This window comes from Anas acuta, chromosome 1, assembly GCF_963932015.1.
Source record: "Anas acuta chromosome 1, bAnaAcu1.1, whole genome shotgun sequence".
NCBI classification, from domain to species: domain Eukaryota; kingdom Metazoa; phylum Chordata; class Aves; order Anseriformes; family Anatidae; genus Anas; species Anas acuta.
The window spans coordinates 64,603,330-64,622,327 of record NC_088979.1 but is presented as its reverse complement, the minus strand read 5'-3'; positions in this window follow the sequence as shown (position 1 = coordinate 64,622,327).

Here is an 18,998-nt window from a genome sequence, read left to right as displayed (position 1 = left end):
GGAGGGCGCACCAGGGAACAGCGGCTGCATTTTTTGGCTCTGTATTTTTCCCTAAACATCTGTTATTAGTCACCATCAGAGGCAAGAGTCTAGAGGGACATTGGTATGATCCAGTATGACCGTTCTTCCATTTTGATATTATGTTCTGATAATTTTGCCTTATGCAGCTTCAGGAAGCCAAGGCATGGTAATGTCTGGGCAAAAGGGCATGGATCTAACGTTGCTGTCAAAGCCCATTCATTAATATTTTGGAATAAGCACATAATAAAAATGATGAAGAATCCACCCTTCAGCTTGGCTGTTTGCAGCAAATATTATAAGGGTATTAAACTAAACAATGGCTTGTACTCATCTGGCTCTCCAGATGTTTTCTATGACTCTTATTTTCTATCAATCAGTTAACCACGGTTTTTGCTTTCCTTAGCAACGTTATTTCCAAATCACAATCAAAGAAACGAACGGCAAATAATGAGGGCTAGATTGTGTTTGATTGCTGCTAGCTGCTCATGGGAAAGGAAACTGCAAGAAGCCCTGCCAATCCTTCACACTGGCAGACCGGCCAGGAACGCTTCCAGCTCCCCTGACCGCCCCCCAGGCGCGCTCCACGCCAAAGGGGCTCGGCAGCCCTGGCCGCTGCCGGGGAGACCCTATGGCTGGGGACGGGGGGAAGCATGAGGCTGATTGCTCTACAGGGCAGGAGATGCAGAATCGTTTATTTCTCTTTCCACCCGGTCCTTTATTACAGCCTCCCCAGCTCGCTCGTAGACACAGCAGGCTGCAGTCATTCGGAGTTTTTAGTGGGTGTTTTCAGCCCGGCTCCGTGAGGAAGCGCAGCTCGTATAATTGCACGGCGTGCATGTGCTTGAGCGCGTGTTTGTCTAACAACTTCTGAGTTCCTCGGCCAGTTGTAGCTAGGCCTGGCAGAAAGGTGGTGGTTTCAGAGATAAGCCAGTTTGTAAGTTTTTGTGCGAACAGAAAGCTGAAGAGTTTTCCTACTGGCAGAAAGGCTGCAGCCCACGCTCGGTTCTCATCTGACATGGAGATAATCCACCTGGGAGAGAGAGGGGATGCACGTGAAGGAAACCTTCATTCAGAGCTTATACCTTATTAGATATCTGGGAATCCACTCCATAGCCAAGGCTTCTCTCGCCCATGGGCTCCCTAGTGTCTGATAAGGGTGGAATTCACACTGCAGCAGGAGTATAATTCATTTAAAATGTCAGTCAGCCACGAAACACTAACTCCATTGGAAACTAGGCTTCCAGAATAATTCTGGTATTCATGGAAATGCTTTTTCCCTCATACACTGCAAAGCTTCAGGAGGAACTATGGGTATTTCTCCACCACTCCCAGTCTCCAAGCGAGCTCTCTTGGAGCTATCGCTGCCCAGCGCTACACCAGGTCTTTCTAGCGACCGCTGCCTTTAGAGCTTTGGAGAGGAAACTTCTTTCCTCAGAGCTGGGCTCATCAGTCATAACTTGTCTGAAGAGCCAGATTCACAAAAGAACAGCCCATTCCCTTTTAGTCTCTGAAAAAAAAAAAAAAAGGCCACATTTCTCAATGGCTTCCTGGCCAGAAAGAATTGCTGGCTGCTGAGCACTTGTGGAAAAATGCTCTATTGAGAAGTGTAAATGAGAACGGAATCTTTCTGAAAACCTGGATCCGACTGGGGACTATCAGCACTTGAAAATTTGGCCCTCGTTGCTTTTGAAATACTTAGCTCTTAAATGAGCAAAATCAGAAGTGACTTTTCAAAAGCCTCCTGCCTTCATCCCCCCTTATTCCCAGGTAGCACTGAAAATACTTGTGGTATTGATGTCAAGTATTGTGCTCAAACCAGGGAAAAAAAAAGACACATTTCAGTTGACTGAATGCTCAGGTTTCCTCTAGATACTGTTTTAATAACAGACTCATTAGAAAATTCCCTGATTATTTGTATTGTCTTCCCATGTTAAAAGACAGAATGTTATTTCTTAATTTCAATATTATTATTGAATAGGGATAGCTATTCCCTGCAGAATGAGCGTATTATTCTGGTCCACTTGGGGATCTGCATTCTTCCTGGCTGCTACATTTCCCTGGGAATGAATGCTAATATCATAACAGGTATTTGACAGAGGTATTAAGAAAAAAAAAAAAAAAGGAAAAAAAAAAAGAGGTATATCAAGTCATTTGATTAGTGATAAAGAAGGAGAGAGAGATCAACACACGGAGACACATGCAAGCCCTCCCACCAAAGAGAATCCTGTGTAAAATGGGACAATTCTGATACCTCATCCTGGCAGAATTTAAGTTAATGCTGCATTTGCCACAGATCTGAATGGGAACAGGGTCCCAGTGACAAAGAAAACAAAATTTATTTTCCATACAGCTACACAGTGTTGTTGGACTTCAATAGGGTGCTGCAAATACATCCTGGGAGTTAGACTCTGGCTCTGTTAAAAGTCAGGGTTACAAGAGATTGCACTGAGATTGTAGGCAGGACAGATCAGATACTACGCGAGCAAGAAGGAAATACAAACCTCACAGAATTAACATATATTGTCACATTCTATTAAGGTTTTCTGTAGGGCTAGATCAGATTAAATGCACTGAATCCCAGTCTTCTTACGGCATATGAAAATATTGTCATGGATAGAATTTTTCATTAGTGAATAAAATGCAGAATAATGAACAGTAGACAAAAAAGAGAGAAGATGTAAAGCCAATCAAAGGAAGGGCAGATGTTTAAAAAGTCTTTCACTATTCAGGATTGTGATCCAACAAAAGCAATTATGTTTCTGCTTTCTCAATTTCAAAACAGCAGAAAAGAGCTTTGAGGTTTTTCCAGTGCTTATGGCCTATCTCCACACCGTTAACTGAACAGAAGGTAACATAATACCAAACATAGCCAAAGGCAACTGATTCCATGCAAAGCTTATAATTTGGGACATCCAGTGAGTTAAAGGGGATCGTAATCAAGAAGGAGAAATACATATATATATTCAAAAATTGCCAAAGAAATCTATAAGAAGCCTAATTAAATTCCGTTGTAAATCTGGAAGAGGAATCATAAAAACAAAACAAAAACAGTGCCTACAGGTGGAAATTACACTTGGTAACTGCCCTTTGAACTCATGAAAAAGACAATGTGAGGAATTTTGTCAAGGAACGGCTGGCATGTGGCGGCAGAAAAACAATGCTCGGTCTTGGCAAAGTGCTGAATATTATTTTTGCTCAAAAATCGTTGTGGTGTTTTCAAATGGATAAATATCAAAGATGTAATTATAAATACAGTCCACCAGATTCCTCCCTCGGAATCCCTAGCTGTGCGCCTAAACAAAAGTCAGTGAGGCTGAATAGGAGAATATTCAGTGAATGCAGAGTATGTATGGTCCAAAATGAGAACAGAGAGAAATGAGACAGAATAGAGAGGGAAAGGGTTCAATGTCAGTCATTCTACATCATGAGAGACCCACTTTCTTAACAACAATATTCTTCCTACACTACCTGACGCACAAGGCCTGATGTAAAGAGATGCTGCTTTCTGCTCAGAGTGCATGCACTGTGCCCTAATAAAAATGGAGAAGGATGCACTCTGCCCTTTGTAGCAGTCACACGACTTATTAACAGTGTGCAAGTGAAAGGGGTGTGTGGTCTGACACAAGGACACGAAGACACACAATAGAAAGCTATTGAAGTCCGTGGAGATTGTGCCAGGGACTTCAGCGGGGCTGAGATTTTGCTTACAGTGTTTTCCTTCTCTGACTTCTGTTCTGCAGTCCTATTCAGACAACTCAGGATGCTTCCTGCTTCCTTGGCTCCTCCGCCTAGAGAGCAGGAAGCACAAAGCCTCATTTTTGCAGGTAAGCAGGCAGAATTGCTTCAAGACACCGCGTGATTAAACTAGGCATGGTCTTTTATGTGCCTAAAATGCAGCTTAGGCAGAGTGTAGGTGCATAGTGAGGGTCACATACAGAATGCTGCTAATCTTGATTAGGTGTCTCCCAGGCAGGTACATGACTAGGTGGGACTTCCTTAGGTGCCCAGTACAGTCCCACTGTATGTGTCTAGTCAGTCAGCTTCCAGAGGCAGCTACAATGAAAAGAAATGCAGCTTTTCTGCATGAAGAGGAGCTGGGGCCTGTTTTCCCCTGATGTGGAAAGTTCTAGGGTACAGGAAAAAGGCTTGGACAGAGCGTGGGGCAGGACAGGAGGGATCAGGGAACAAGGCTATTGGTCCTGCCAGGGAAAGAAATAAAGAGAGGCACCAGTCACTGTCCCAAGACCCAGACTTCTGCCTCCTTTTCCTATTTCCTTTCTCAGTTTATCCCCCCACCCCCACCCCGCACCAAACACCCAGCTTACTTTCTGAGGTACGTGCTAACTAAAAGCTTCTGAACCTGAAGCTGCATAGTTGTGTTAGCTCAGGATCAGCTTACAGTAAAGCAATTCCCCAGCTGGCTTGGAAAAAGGACAAAACAGGCTCACCTCCATCTGCAAAAGACCATGTTAGCACAGTCTCATACACTCTTGGTTTCAGCATTCGCAGCCACTTCCTTTCAAAAGCAACTACTGCTGTCTACCTTTTGTGTGATTGCCTGGCAGCTGGAACACTCTGGGAAATAAAAGTTTTCAGTTCTCTTTAGCCGAAGGTTTGCGAGTCTGTTAAGGGGACTCTCATTGAGAGACAAGAGGTAGCAGGGGAGAGGACCACATCATGCTTCATAGCGAAGTTAGCGACGGTGCAGCCGAGAAGTCAGGAGTCGTGGAGCTAAACAGAGCAAAGGCAAGCTGCTGCTTTTGCATGGCATGTAGACAGGCATGGAGTGAAAACCAGGGTTCAGAGCTTCCCATTCTCAGTGGGAATACTCATTACCTGCTCCACTCAAGGTAGTCGTTTCTACTCCCTCCAACTCTATGAACTGTGACTTCGGGGCTTCACAGTGACACAGCTGATGCAGGGAAAACAGAAGCACTCTCTCACATTCCCACTCACCTAAATCCTTCTGATGAGACTTCCGTCTTTACTTTGCTGTGGAGTCTGCTGAGATAGGTCTGGAGTCCCACTTCTGGGGCACATATTCAATAGGCTACTAACAAAAAGCAGTGTCACGACAAGCCTCATCCCAAGGGAGAACAGAGATGAGCCACTTGTCTCAGAATGTGTGACTGAGGTAGCTAAAGCCAGGATATCCTGGTTCAGAAGCTGACGTTCAGAGACACCCTTAACTGTAGCTCTGTCAGGGAGCAAAAATTCCCCTCATTGGGATTTCCTATTTGCTTAAATGGCATTTAGCTTGCTGAACCCATTCTGAGGTATGTTTACATTCATGGGTATGAATGTAATACCCATGTATGAATGGTCTGCTCTGTCCATGATCCAAACCACAGGAATATATGGCATTCTGGTCCACGAGATAAGGCGTGTTAGCTCAGGTAGTATAGGCACAGAGCTGAGGGACCAGAGCTGGGTCACCATACGTGACCAGAGCAGGCATATGTCGCACTGTGTTTATCTATGCATGGTTGCTTTCTAAGTGCTAGCTCTCCTCCGTCAATGTGCAGGGAATTTGAGCTTTATCTACTTGCACACTTTGCTAAAACCTTAGCCCAAGCTTGTGACCTAACTCAGGATTTTATTCGCTGCTGATCACAAAAGCCAGAGTGCGCACTCTAGCCTGAATCTTCAAATTGCTGGGTCAGTGGAGAGGCAGTCTGTGTGGACACATTCAAGCTCTGTTGAGGGCCAGCTGTTAGCACAAGCAAAGTGAGAGTGGTGACTTAGGCTGACCTTTGCCCGGGTTATAATGGGCTATTATAACAGCCATTTAACCAGTGTCCTGTGTCCTGGAAAGGCAGGCTGTTTGATGACATGAAGTGAGAGGTCAGAGTATCCTCCTCCCAGGATCAGCAGTCTTTCCCCCAGTCACCCAGCGATGTCCAAGTCTGTCTCTCTGCCATGCTTCACTGCATCCCCCCCACTTCTGAGGGCCAGAGTAGCCCTGGGGACCTGCTCCGCTTTCTCTCCTTTGGAGTAGCAAAACTGGATTCTAGGATGTTGTGAGGTACCTCTTGGTCTGTCCTACTCACAGTGTGGAATACTGTCGCGTGCTGAGTGTGCCAGTCGCACAGAAGCTCAGGCTGGGAGACAGAACCAAATATCTGAATGGTGTTGTTAAAAAAAAAAAAAAGCAGTAGAAAGTAATGGCATCTCAAGGCTGCTCCTCAGCATATAGTCACCACCTCATTGCTGAGACAGGTTGGCTGCCTGGATTCTCTTTCGCTGCTTCACTCCAGAGGACAGCATACCACACCTCACTGCCAGCCTGCCTGACTTTGTCCTGAAGAGAAGGAGTGCTCCGACAGTCGGGTGGCAGTGTAAGAAGCAGGGCCAATTAAGAAGTGGTTTAAAAAGCCATCCCTTACTACCTCTCCGCTGATAGTTGGTGCTTTCCTGAGTACATGTCATTTTGATCACAGCACCCAGGGGGGCTACAAAGCTCATCAGGACAAATCCATAGGCAAATATCCAGTGTACTCAGAGCTTTAGGTGTCTTACACAACACTGTGAATTTTGATTCAAGAGCTAAGCACTGGCTTCCAGGTATCACGTAGATGGCATCATAGCACTGAGGGCTGCTATTAGACGAGCTCTCTTGAATTCTGCTGATCGGGGTTAAGATGTGGCTGCACTCAGCCATCTCCAGAAGTTTGTCCCCTTTCTCACTTTCTACAGAGTTTACTGCCCAATCAGTTTTGCAGTTTAACTCATTGTCTGATTGCTCCTTGACAACCACTTCCATAAAGCGATCCAAGTTGAAAGAGAAGGGCTTTTGAAGCTGGCCTCTTCTGCACAGCTTCTTGCAGCATCCTACACAATTTACAAAAGGAGCACGGGGTGCAGCTCAGAGGGATGGAAAGCGTTGCAAGGCTTTCTGTTTCTGGGATTCACGCTGTACTTCAACAGGTTAGTTATAGTCCCTATGGGGTCTCTTGGAAAGGAACACGGAAAATGCAAAAATACCTCAATTACAACCTTACTCTGCCCCCACTAGACTCCTTTAAACTGGTTCTGTGGGAACAGATGGCATAGGAATTGGCTCTGTTAGATTTGTACGAGCTGGGAACTCCCTCGTGCCAAGGGAATCCTCGAATGGGGAGATTCGGCGGCTCTCCAGCTCTTCCAAAGTGGGTCAAAATGATTTAAGAATCTGGCCCGTTGTGTCCTCGTTTCCTCTGTAAATCAGCTCAAATAACAGGAGATGATGGAATGGTAAGAAGGCAGAGAAAATTTTAAAGAGGATCAAAATATGCCATTTTAGCTTTTGTACGTATAAACATGCATAATATGACATTTTGTTTAGACAGTTATTTAAAAAGAAACTTACAATCTTTTTAATTAAAATGAATGCAAAGGAATAGGCTATAAATATGAACCCAGGAAGGTAGGAGTTGACAGCATACAGCTTTCCAGACTATCTTTTTTTCAGTCGTTTCAGAATATAATAAAATTTTGTTTTCCTTTGCATTTTTTTTCACAATGTTTATGTTTGTATTAGATAACAGATTAACTGTAGGTGACTTTCATTTTTCTGTATATCATGTCATGTGTCGGAAGCCCTCATTGTACAGACAGCATAGGAACAGTGAATGGGATTATAAGAGAAAGGAGAAAGAGGGAGAAAAAGATGGCCATGTGGGAAGATCATACCTGAATTGTGAATGTGATACTGTCTACACTTGTACTGCTGTTATTATGAAAATACTGCCGGCTCCAAGTCTCATTACCTTACCTTACCTCTGCCATTTCCCCCACTGCCTATTTCGCTTTACCTCTGCTGTCTGTCCACCTAACTCGTGAAATGCTAAACAAGTTTTGATATTTACCTGTTTACGATTAAATTGCAAAATGATCTGCTTAGTTCTGTTCTAAATTAAGGTCTGCATTAAATGTCATAGCATTTATCTTTCATAAAACTAGACAGCAAGGACACTAATTTCCCAGGCACTCAATCACTGCCCTGTGCCACTGGAGAGCAGCTCGGGGAGGCGCGTGCCCACTGTTCACAGCTCGCTGACAGTGCTGAGGCGGAATCATAAAAGTCAATTAATCATTAAAAGCTGTTACTAGCCTGTATTGAACCACTCTGGCGCAAAATGTTAATCAGCCCCGCATCGATACAATAAATTCCTGCAAATTGGAGTGGTCGATAGAGCTGAGGCCTGGCGGATCAATGGGAGGGCACGAGGCCCCTCCACTGGGCCCCACCAACATGGCTGCCAGGCGGCAGCCATGTCCCTCCTGGACAGCCCAGCACCGCCATTGCCACGGCAACTGCATGTCACCCCCGGCCCCGCTATCTGGGGCTGAGGTGGGTGCCGATGTGTCACCCTCCTTGATGGCTCTGTCAATAACGCTTAGCAGGGGAGGGCGGCCATGGCCAGCATGCTGGGGTGATTTAATCGCTCGAGGCGCTGCATGCCACCGCATACGTGTGGGGCTAAGCAGGGCTGGGGCAGTGCAGCCCGCACCATGTGCCATTAACCTGAGTGCTGCTACTAGAGGAGCATTGTGGGTTAGGAATTTATGCTCTGACGAGTGTAATGTGTTACTCATGAATGGCTGTGGAGTTGTTTATTAATCCCCCAGGGGCCCCAGGACAGTGTTTTGCTGTGGCCTCTGCTGCGCTGCTGCCAGGCACCCAGAAAATGGCGTCAGCGTGCCCGGGGCTGGTGGTGGTGAGGGAAGACGGGAAGGACGGTTCTGCTTCAGCACCTGCATAGCCCTTTTTCACACATAAATGTTGCTGCCTTGAGAATATGAGCAGTATGAGTGAGCCACCCCTGCAGAGAGATACTTCAGGCCTTTCTTTTTCAAATCAGTCATACATGTTTTGATGTTGGTTACATCCTTGCTGCCCTTATCCCTGGGGCCAGAGTGCACTTCCATCCTTCCCACACAGACCTGCCGGCAAGACTGGGACAAGTGGGAGAGCTGCCAGCACAGAAATGAGCACAGTGGGAAGTACTGCATCCCCAGAGGGAAGGACTGCATCCCCAGAGGGAAGGGCTTGGTCCCCAGAGGCCATCTCTACACTGCCCCTGTTCCCTTCTGCTGCTGCTTCTCCCCAGAGAGCAGAGACCCGTGCCTCCCATCCACAGAGCTGTCGAAGGCTCAGCTGAGCCCAATCCATTTATCTCCCGTTACCGTTATTAAATCTGACCTGCAGTGGGGGGGAAATAGCATTTTTAGGATTGCAGGATATTAAGAAGCCTCTTTAGAGATGAAAGAAATGCTGGATACTGTTACTCCAGGGAAGGATTGTGTTCTACCAGTTTCATTGTCATTTAACATAAAACATAAAGGTTAATGCTGAATAAAATAATACCCATGTTGATTATTTTAATAGTCTCAAAGTATAACTTTTTCCCTGGACTGCAGTTATCTAATCCACGTGCTGTACATGCACCGGCAGTATTTTGTACTTTTCCACAGCGCTGATATGATGGTTCCATTAAGTTGGGCACCGAGAAGCTATTGTGTGTATCTCTCGTACAATCGTTCCATACTCTACGGAAAATGGAAAATATACGGATCCAAAGACATGCTAATTCCCAAGGTTTGTACAATTTTAAAGATTAATAAAAAAGTCCATCTTATTATTATCTGAGTTATAGGAAACATCAAAATAAATTAGGAATCCTGCTGCAAAGAAATCCCCTATTCAACATATTGAGACAGGATGATGTTATGAGTGTTCAGACAAAGGTAATACAGTGCCTCTACTTAATTGCCCTGACACCTTGCTCAGTTCCTCCAGCTATACTCTGAGAGCTAAAAAAACCCCTCTCATTGTTATTAATTGTATTCCTTTTTAAATGTAATGTCATATCGCTGCGGGCTGAGCTAATGAAACATACCCATATTACCAAAATAGGCATATTTCTTTTTGTACAACACATTCTATCAAAACTGTCTGCTAAAGACATTGTGTTAAAGACCTTTCATAGAGCAATATAAAGAATATCTCAGCTACTCCAACATTTCTATTACATGATTATTAAAATGCCCAGGAGGACTAAACAATATAGTGTGGATCCAGTTATCATATAAGACTTTAGAAATATTGTTAATTCCTGCCACTGATTTATGTTAATACTAATGCTAGATTACATGCTGTGGCTACTAAACAGCCACTGCATACCAATTCACACAAAGAGAGTCTCTCTCCACTCTATGGGAGCTGCGCTCTTCTGTTATAATGAGAATCTGAATTATTTATCTCTCTTTATCCTACAGTAGTTCACTTGACCACAATCACTTTACCCCTGTTTCTACTGCACATCAATGCATGTAAACATGACACAATAACAACCACTGCCTTTACATATTTCAGCCACTTTAAATCACATGAAATCAGTCAGAGGATAGAAGCAAAAGTATTGTGCTTGTGCTGAGCTTGAGAAGGGTATGAGATTAACTAAATGCTAAAATGACACCCCTGTACACACCCACACCACATGTTTCCAGTATATTTTAAATACAGGTCCAGTCAACTTCATAAACTGAGCAATGCAGAATATTTCCTTTTTGATGGCTCCTGCTGATGGCAGTTTCTTTCAGGTGCCTGCTACCTTTCACAGCTCTTGCTGGGTGTGAACAGCTCCTCCGCAGTATTTCTACAGACTCACCTACCTGTGAACAAGACTCCAGGAAGAAACAGCAACATAGGTAAGATCAACTACCAGTCCATTTTGAATGGTCATGTAAGAAGGCTGGGTCCAGTTCCGTCTTAGTCCTAATCAAGGGCAGGGATGTGACCAAGGTTCTTTTACATCAGAAATGAGTAGCACATCTGCTAAGTTACAGGGCAGTCTGTGGCATATTTGTGGAAGTGTTTTTAACCTGTCTGTAACATTTGTTCTACAGTCATTAATCCTGGATTTATGCATTATTTGTCATAATGTACTTCATCCCCTTCATATGTGGCACACATGTTTCAGCTGAATTCCCCATGTGATGTTTGCATGTTGCAGCCCCAATGCCTGCTGTCTCACTTTGCAATTTGGCTGGTCTTGGATCACCAGGAAAATAGGAATACAGCCTCACTGAATTAGTTCTGAGGACCCTGGTAGAGACTTCTGTGGAGGGGGCTGGATCTTCTGTTTTCAAAGTAAAGAAGCTCACAGTACATCTGGGGTGCTATTTCAGCAGTATCATACTAGTGCACCTCATTGTTGCTTCCATGCCTTTTGCAAGCATCAATGAAAAGCAGGATGTTCTTGGTCATGGCAAAGGTCCTGTAAGTGGCAGCATGCAGGTTCCCACTGCATACTGCTTTGTGACCTAGGCTCCAAACAGTTAGGTCTTGACACCAGAGACTTTCTTCAGCTTGTCCTCACCCTTTCTGGCTTCCCCACACCTGCACCTGCAATGAGCAGCCATCACTACACTATTGCTCTGGAAAGGCAATGGGAGAAAAAATGCTGAAGAGAGAAAAATGTGGGGCTTTGTTGTGAGAAACGACCAGTGAAAACAGAAAAATGTGTAGGAAGGGAAGGGAAGGGAAGGGAAGGGAAGGGAAGGGAAGGGAAGGGAAGGGAAGGGAAGGGAAGGGAAGGGAAGGGAAGGGAAGGGAAGGGAAGGGAAGGGAAGGGAAGGGAAGGGAAGGGAAGGGAAGGGAAGGGAAGGGAAGGGAAGGGAAGGGAAGGGAAGGGAAGGGAAGGGAAGGGAAGGGAAGGGAAGGGAAGGGAAGGGAAGGGAAGGGAAGGGAAGGGAAGGGAAAAATCCTTTTAAAGGAATGGATTAGGTAGAATGGTTTGTGGGTAGGTGTGACTGTGTGGAAGTTTGAAACCACAGAGATGGGTATACATGTATGTGTGCCATATTAAAAGCCAGGGTCATTGTAAAGATGTGAATCTCAAGGAGAACTGTCGTGGTGAAGTCTGAAATACTTTCACCGAAAGAAAGAGATGTGCTTAGGGCCTGTGCTTCTGGACAGCTGCAGAGAGGACCTTAAAGTCTAGTTGTGTGGAATTTGAAGCTGGAGAGGCTGCTGGATGCTGCAGAGACTGTCTTCATTTCTCCGTCTTGTGTCTGGTTTGCTTTGCATGCTCTGTGATTACCCACATGTGCTTGGCAAGGTGGGGATGTCTGCTGGTTGATGAGGCTGGAAGAGAAGGGAACATGATATCTCTGACAAGGGTGGGGGAAAAGAGCAAGGCAGGTGGATTAGAAGTGATGCAGAAACAGTGCAGGCATCCCGGGGACCTGTGTGCATCGTGGGATCCTTGGAAATGTGCTTTGACCCCCTCTGGTCTGAGGAGATGATCCCATTGAACAATGTGATGCTGATCCATCACACCTGCCTAACAAAAATTCTTTCACTCAGCCAATGAAGCCTACCCTACACACTTCATTTCTGTTACTGATATGCTGCCTGAGAGGTGGGCACTCTGAATTCCAACTAGTTGTAATAATCAGCCAGGTGTAGGAAAATACCTCAGAGATGGTATTTTAATTCAGGAAAACAGGAGATGAGATTTTCTATGGTATAAGTTAGCCTAACTCCAAAGTCTTCAGTGTTGCTGTATTAATTTCTTATATCCAACCCATTGGGCTTGGTTGCACTGGTTATCATGACAAACCATTTTTCTTTAGGGGAGCAGAAGTCTGGAGACAGACTTTAACCATCATCATGCTAGTCTAAATCTGGAGTAATTCTACTGAGTCTGATACAGTTACACTAGACTTGCAAAGTAAGAAATGAGGTCAGAATCAAGTCATAAGGCACGATGACATTTAGCATCTATCAGAGTTGATGAACGTTTAACTTGCAATATTTAAAACCACTGGTATCTTAGTCAGATAGGAAAATGCACACTCTGAGTCCAATTTAACAAAGTCTAATTTCTAAAACTGAAGCCCAGTTCTCCTAATCTGAGCGACTTTAGATACATATGGGAATATCAAAACATGATTGCCCTGAAACTCAATCTTCTTCTTTTTAATTAAAGAAAGAATTCTATCCTAGTCACCTGAGAATCTGAAAGATACTCTAAGTATTTGACACTCAGAAGAACTTTTAACAGATAAATTATGAGGACAAGAGACAAAAGCTACCATCGTTTGTAAAGCAAATTTATGATAAAACTAAAGATACTTTAATAATTCAGGGGAAAAAAAAAAAAGAGCTAATCAATCCTGATCTTCAAATCCTTCCTTCAAGACAAAAATAAACCTATTGCGGGAATTAATTTAAGTTATAGAAAGTTATGACTAGATCTTCAACTGATGCAAATCAGCATAGCTCCACTGATTTCAATGGACCTTTACCAATATAGGTTAGATGAGAATCTGATTCTCAGATGCTTTGTAATTTTTTCTCCTAAACAACAAATAAAATATGTTTTTTAAGCCAACATCTGTCTTAAGTCATCATTTTTCAAACAGCCTGCACTTTCTTTTGCAACAGATCTCCCAGTTTCTCTGTGTTAACATTTTAGGAGTAACACAAATCTTTAAGAAATTACTTTTTTTTTTTTTTCCTTCCAAACCAAGTTGTGCAAGCTGGATAAAATAAATGTCTTGTACTATATACAACACCCCCTCCCCCTGTCTTTGAAGGAAGAACTGGACAATGTTAAAGGGTTAATCTTGTTCTGGGATAATTTCTCTGGCGTTATTTAGGCTAGCACAGATAGGAGCGCACATATATTCCCATACCCTATATTGCTTGGCTGGCTTTTGTTGGAAAAGTTTTACTGGGCACATCCTCTTTTCAATTTTTGAGGTAAGTTCATAGCCAAAGAGCTTTGTATTGAAAAAGTAGAAGTGAAATACTACTAAGCTATGTAGATCACACTGCGCTCAAAACTCCTCCTATCCCTCCAGGCAAAAACTGTAAAAACAAATGGTTTTTACAAAAACTCGCAATCTCCAGGCTGACATTGGAGATACTTGCACTGCCACAGGATGCCGGATGGTGCAGACCACAGGTCCTCAAGTGGTCCTTCATTGCCAGGGTTGGTGTCCTGGGCAGTGCTGGCCCAGCTGCCTGCACAGCCATATGCAGAACCAGATGAGGGAAGCTCTTGACCTGGAGGGTCAAGAGCTACCTAAGGCCATCTAAACAACACCAAATTCGTCACCAAATACAAAGCCACCCAATCTGCTATACAATCTGCCGCACCATGCTACACTTAACTTTCAAGAGCAGAAATTACAGACCAGAAGCAAGCAGGAAGAGCAGACAAATGGTGGAGCTCTGGTACACTATGCCAAACCAATTAAGCAGTCAGGCCCATTGGTAAAATTGCCTGGAAAGAAAACAGCTTTGTGCCCTTCCTGAGTACGGCACACAGAGAACTGGGAATGTTGGGGGGCTGATAGGAGACCCAAGCCAACCAGCAAACTGTGGTGCACTGGCTAGACTGATTTCTGTCCCCTTGGTGCCCTTGCTTTTACGGCTACAAAGGTCCCCAGATCACTTCCTAATAACTTTCTACTAAATGCTACGAAAATGAAATCTGTGTTTTTCTCTTGTTGGTAGTGAAGCTTCTAAAGCTTGAGCATCCAAAACTACACTTCAGTTTTGTGCTGTATTCTTTTCTGCTTGTAAGTGTGCTTTTTGGTCATAACAACAGTAGAAGGATGGAATGCCACTTATCTATTACCCATCAGGCTGCCATTACAAACATTAAATGGCTTCCCGACTGTTTCAAAATAAAAAGCACCAGCAAATATTTAATGCTATACAATAATTAGAAAAGTCTGGGATTGTCTCTCATTCATTAACCTTAATCATATCAACCTGTTCACATACATGACCGTATCAAATGCCAAAAGCCTGCTGGGAACCCATCCCTTTGCCAGCTGGTATGCACCGTGTTTTACCAGGGTTCCTTTTTGTATGGGAAGCAATAAAAGAGCATCTACAGTGGTTTGACAAAAACATGGTAACCAGCAAACACATCTGGAAGTTTCTGAGAACAAGCACACACACTGTGTGTTCATTTATTTTCCCACAAACAGGGAGATCGACAAGAGAACATAGCCTGTGAAAGTCACGTTCATCTGGGATAATATTATTGGAGCATCGTAGTATGTTACTGCAGAGGAAGCCCACATACTTCCAGGTTTTAACAAGAGGAGCATTGAACTGTTGCTCTGAGTACATGGATTGAGCCACGCAGAGTGACAAGGAATTTTGTCACCACATGCTCGTAACACCCTGAAGAAGTTATGTGCCTTGCTGTACGGTGATATTGTTTTATTTCCCACAGAAGGTGGAAATAAATACAGAAATACAGCCTGTTGTAGGAGAGGATCAGCAAAAAAGGGGCGCAAAGTAATATCTATGGATGGTCTCTGCAGTCCCCAAGGGCAGAGAGGGGAAAGGGACACATTATCTCTGCCTGGCTCCAAGCTGCACGGTTGCAGTCACAGTCACCCTGTTACACACCTTCCTGTCCCTCAACTGAAGCATTTCATGACTGAAAACAGAGTAACCCCTATGTAAGGAACATTCTCATAAAGTGTGACTTTGGCAAGACTGGGGTGCCATTTCACATTACTAGTGCATTTTACTCTTTGTAGCTTAGGTGAAATTCTAAAATGCAAGCTTGTTTTTTCTTATTCTTCTCTTTCTGGTCCTGCCATTTTTTTATTATTTTTTTATTATTATTTTTTTTCCTTTCCCATTGGTTTTGTTCTTGACCAACACGCCAGCAGCAATTTCCTTCTATCGCTGCTTTTTCCCCAGGTAGGTGAAGTGAAGTATCTCTCAGAGCTGAATTCTGCACTACATAAAACACTATCTTTTTCATAATGAATCCTGCACATTGTCTCAGGGGCCACACACACAATTAAGAACAATATGAAATTTAATTAAGACAGGATAATAATAAGGGTATGAATGTCACCGCGAACTCTACGTGAATACAGCCCCCCACGGTAAATGGTATGGGAGCTGGACTGAAAGCCGGCTACCAGCCACCCACGTGTGATTTCAGCACCTGACTTCAGGTACCAAGGCACGGGAAGGGGAGAAAAGGTGATTGCCAAGCAGTTATGACCCAAGGGCTACAGGTCTTTGTAGAGTAATGCTAAAAGGGGGAGTTACAGCTGGGAGTGGTGATGGAGGGAATCAGCTCTGGGTGCTGAGCGCTCTGGATGCTCAGCATCATGCCCTCAAATGAGCCTGATCTCGCATGGGGCATCACAGGTCTTGTCCAATGGCCATTGCTCAAAGGGTGTTCTTGTGATAGTCCCTATGATAGGCACAGGCACAACCTTTAGACTGAAATTCACTTCTGCTCACTGTGTCTACCTTGCCAGTCTATCCTGTCTGTGTATGTCTACAGCCACAGTGTACCCTGCAGTCCCCAAGTACCCTCAGATGTAGTTTGAGAACCCCAAAGACTACCAATTAAGTAGCATCATAAGTATGTTTTGTACATCAAAACAAAAAGAGTTCTACAAAATATAAAAAAAATATTGGAGCACTAGAAGGAAAGAAACGACTGACTACAGCCCATGTTTCCATTAGGGGAAAACACTTGCTAAGATCTAGATAAATCTTAGTTACAAAATCCAAGTACAAAGGTAGACATCTGACATGCGGCTAAAGTATTTCCATCCCCTGGCTCCTCCTGCCTTTTCCCCTCTCCCCAAGGAGCCAGCGCAGCTCTGGCAGTTCACCCTGGCTGAGAAATGGGCTTCTACTCCTTAGACTCCAGTCAAGTGTGCACGTCTTCTCATTTAAGCTCTTCCATTCTGTTTCTCTCTGAGGCTGAGAAATCTGTTTTTTTGGGGAAAAAAAAAAAAAAGTGGGGAAACTCATTAGCAATTTGTTTAGAATTTGAATGTCAGAGTAGTCACTTATGTCTAAGTGACTGAAAAATGTATGCAAGTCCTCTGACTTTCAGCAAGAGATCCAGTGTTCTAACATCAGAATAAACAATATAATTACTGTGTGTATGAAGACATATTGGTCTCTGTATAATGAGATATTCAAATCTGCTCGACTTGAATCAGATCACAGAGATATATTAAACACACATGGCAAAAGAATTCAGTGTAAGGGTAACCATGTGTTCTGCCAAGTCTTTCTATGCATGAATGGGCTGCCAGGGCACCATAGGCTACAGACAAAGTACAGGAGAGCTGTGTTCGGAGGTAGGGAAATGAGGTTGCGAAGGTATTTCCTCTCCGTTCCCTCTAACATGTGAGTGTCTCCCGTTTCTCTTCCTCTTTCACAGGCCGGTGCACCTCAAAAGCAATTCCTGCAGAATTTACTGTAACATTACTGTATCATGGTTTCTTGGTACGCTTTATTACCACGTATTTATAGCACCCGGGAGCGAGCTAGCAGCTCGAGAAGGGTAGCAACCGCGAAGGCTATCCTCAGGTTCGTTCGCAGAGCTGTTTTCACAAGTTCGCGGCATCGTGGAAAACATGCCCCCTTTTCCAGGGTGGCTGCAGCTATTTTCAAGCCGGGCTGCTTGACCTTGCTGGCTGGCTGCGGGGCGCGCAAGCCCGATGGGTGCTGAGGGTTGATTGACGTGTTGGAAACCCACGGCGTGGGCCCCTCGCTGCGCCGGAGATCGTGTACTGCTGCACGCCATCAGTAGCAACCATTGTCAAAGCATAAGATGTCGATTTTTTGGCAGTGTTATTTCAACATCCAGATACTACGAAAAAACATGGTAAGATGAAAACAGTAGCTGTTTTGCTTACTTGTAGAGTTGTCTAAGCGTGGTTACCATAGCAGATTGAGTTACGCCCAGCTGCCAAAACAGACACGGCGAACGTTTCTGCAGGTCAAAAGGAAAGTATGAGAGCCAACGTGTGCTGTTCCCCGAGCAGCTGAGCTGCTGCAGGGACCTCGGTGTGACGGATCGGAAAAACACAAATGAATCAAGGCTACGATTTCAATCTTTATCACTCACAAGCAAGTGCGCGGTTACGGGGACAAGTTTTAAAGGACATTTTGTCTTGCTTTTCATTCCCAAGGCACGCGTGACATATACAATATATTAAACGTTCTCTGGGCACGGCTGCTCACATGCTGCTGGGGTGCCTGGGCATTCTCAGAGGATGCTTCTCTTTCCCATCTGTTGAGCGAACCAAAATTTTGGGGCGGCAGGAGCAAGCTGGGAAGGCAGCAGGAGTCCAGTCCTTGCTCCTCTCTTGGCAGCTGCAGCGGACGTGTTTAGCAGACTACTTCTCAAGCTGAGGAAGGCAATTCGCATGGAAAAATAGGTTCTGGGGAGAAAACACCCCCTCATGCAGCTGCCAGGGATACAAAGTTGGGAAAAGATTTATCAGGAGAAGCCCAGCCATTTTTAGGAAGTGAGAACTCACTATTTCAAGGCAGAAAAGAGTGTGGGACCTATCTATCTCTTCAGTAAACCTCAGCTGCCAGAAGGAAAGGTGTCAAAGAGATGTGGTTACCAAACCCAATGTCTAGGAGGCTTCAGTTGTAACTAGGGAAGGGGAGATGAAGGGGAAAAGATTTAATGGGAGTTGCGTATGCACAATCACTCTTAGAACAAAACTCAGGCTTTGTATTTTATTTCACTTAGAGTTGGACTGTAGAGTTTATTTTTGCAGAATCAATGAGGTAAAGCTGCAGTTTTAGAAAAAACAAACCGTGGATGGCTCTTATCCTCTTTTCTTTCATACAACTATTTCAAGTCTATGTGAGATTTCAAATACTGAGCCAGGATTAAGATACCAAGCTCAGTTTTTAATTCATATTTAATATCTCAAACATGGAGAGAGAGAATACTGCAAGAACCTTTTTTCAAAGCACTGTTCTTATAGTGAGATTGACCGCGGGTGATCTCTAATATTGAAGTCAACCCGCAGTGGAAGGAAGGCCTACACCATGTTAGTCTGAAAATGCTACAATGTGGCTTTTTTTTTTTTTTTTTTTTTTTTTTTTTTTTTAGAGCAAATATAGTAGCATTTAGTAAAGGAGCTGGCACAATGGTAGATTTCTTCTTTCCAGA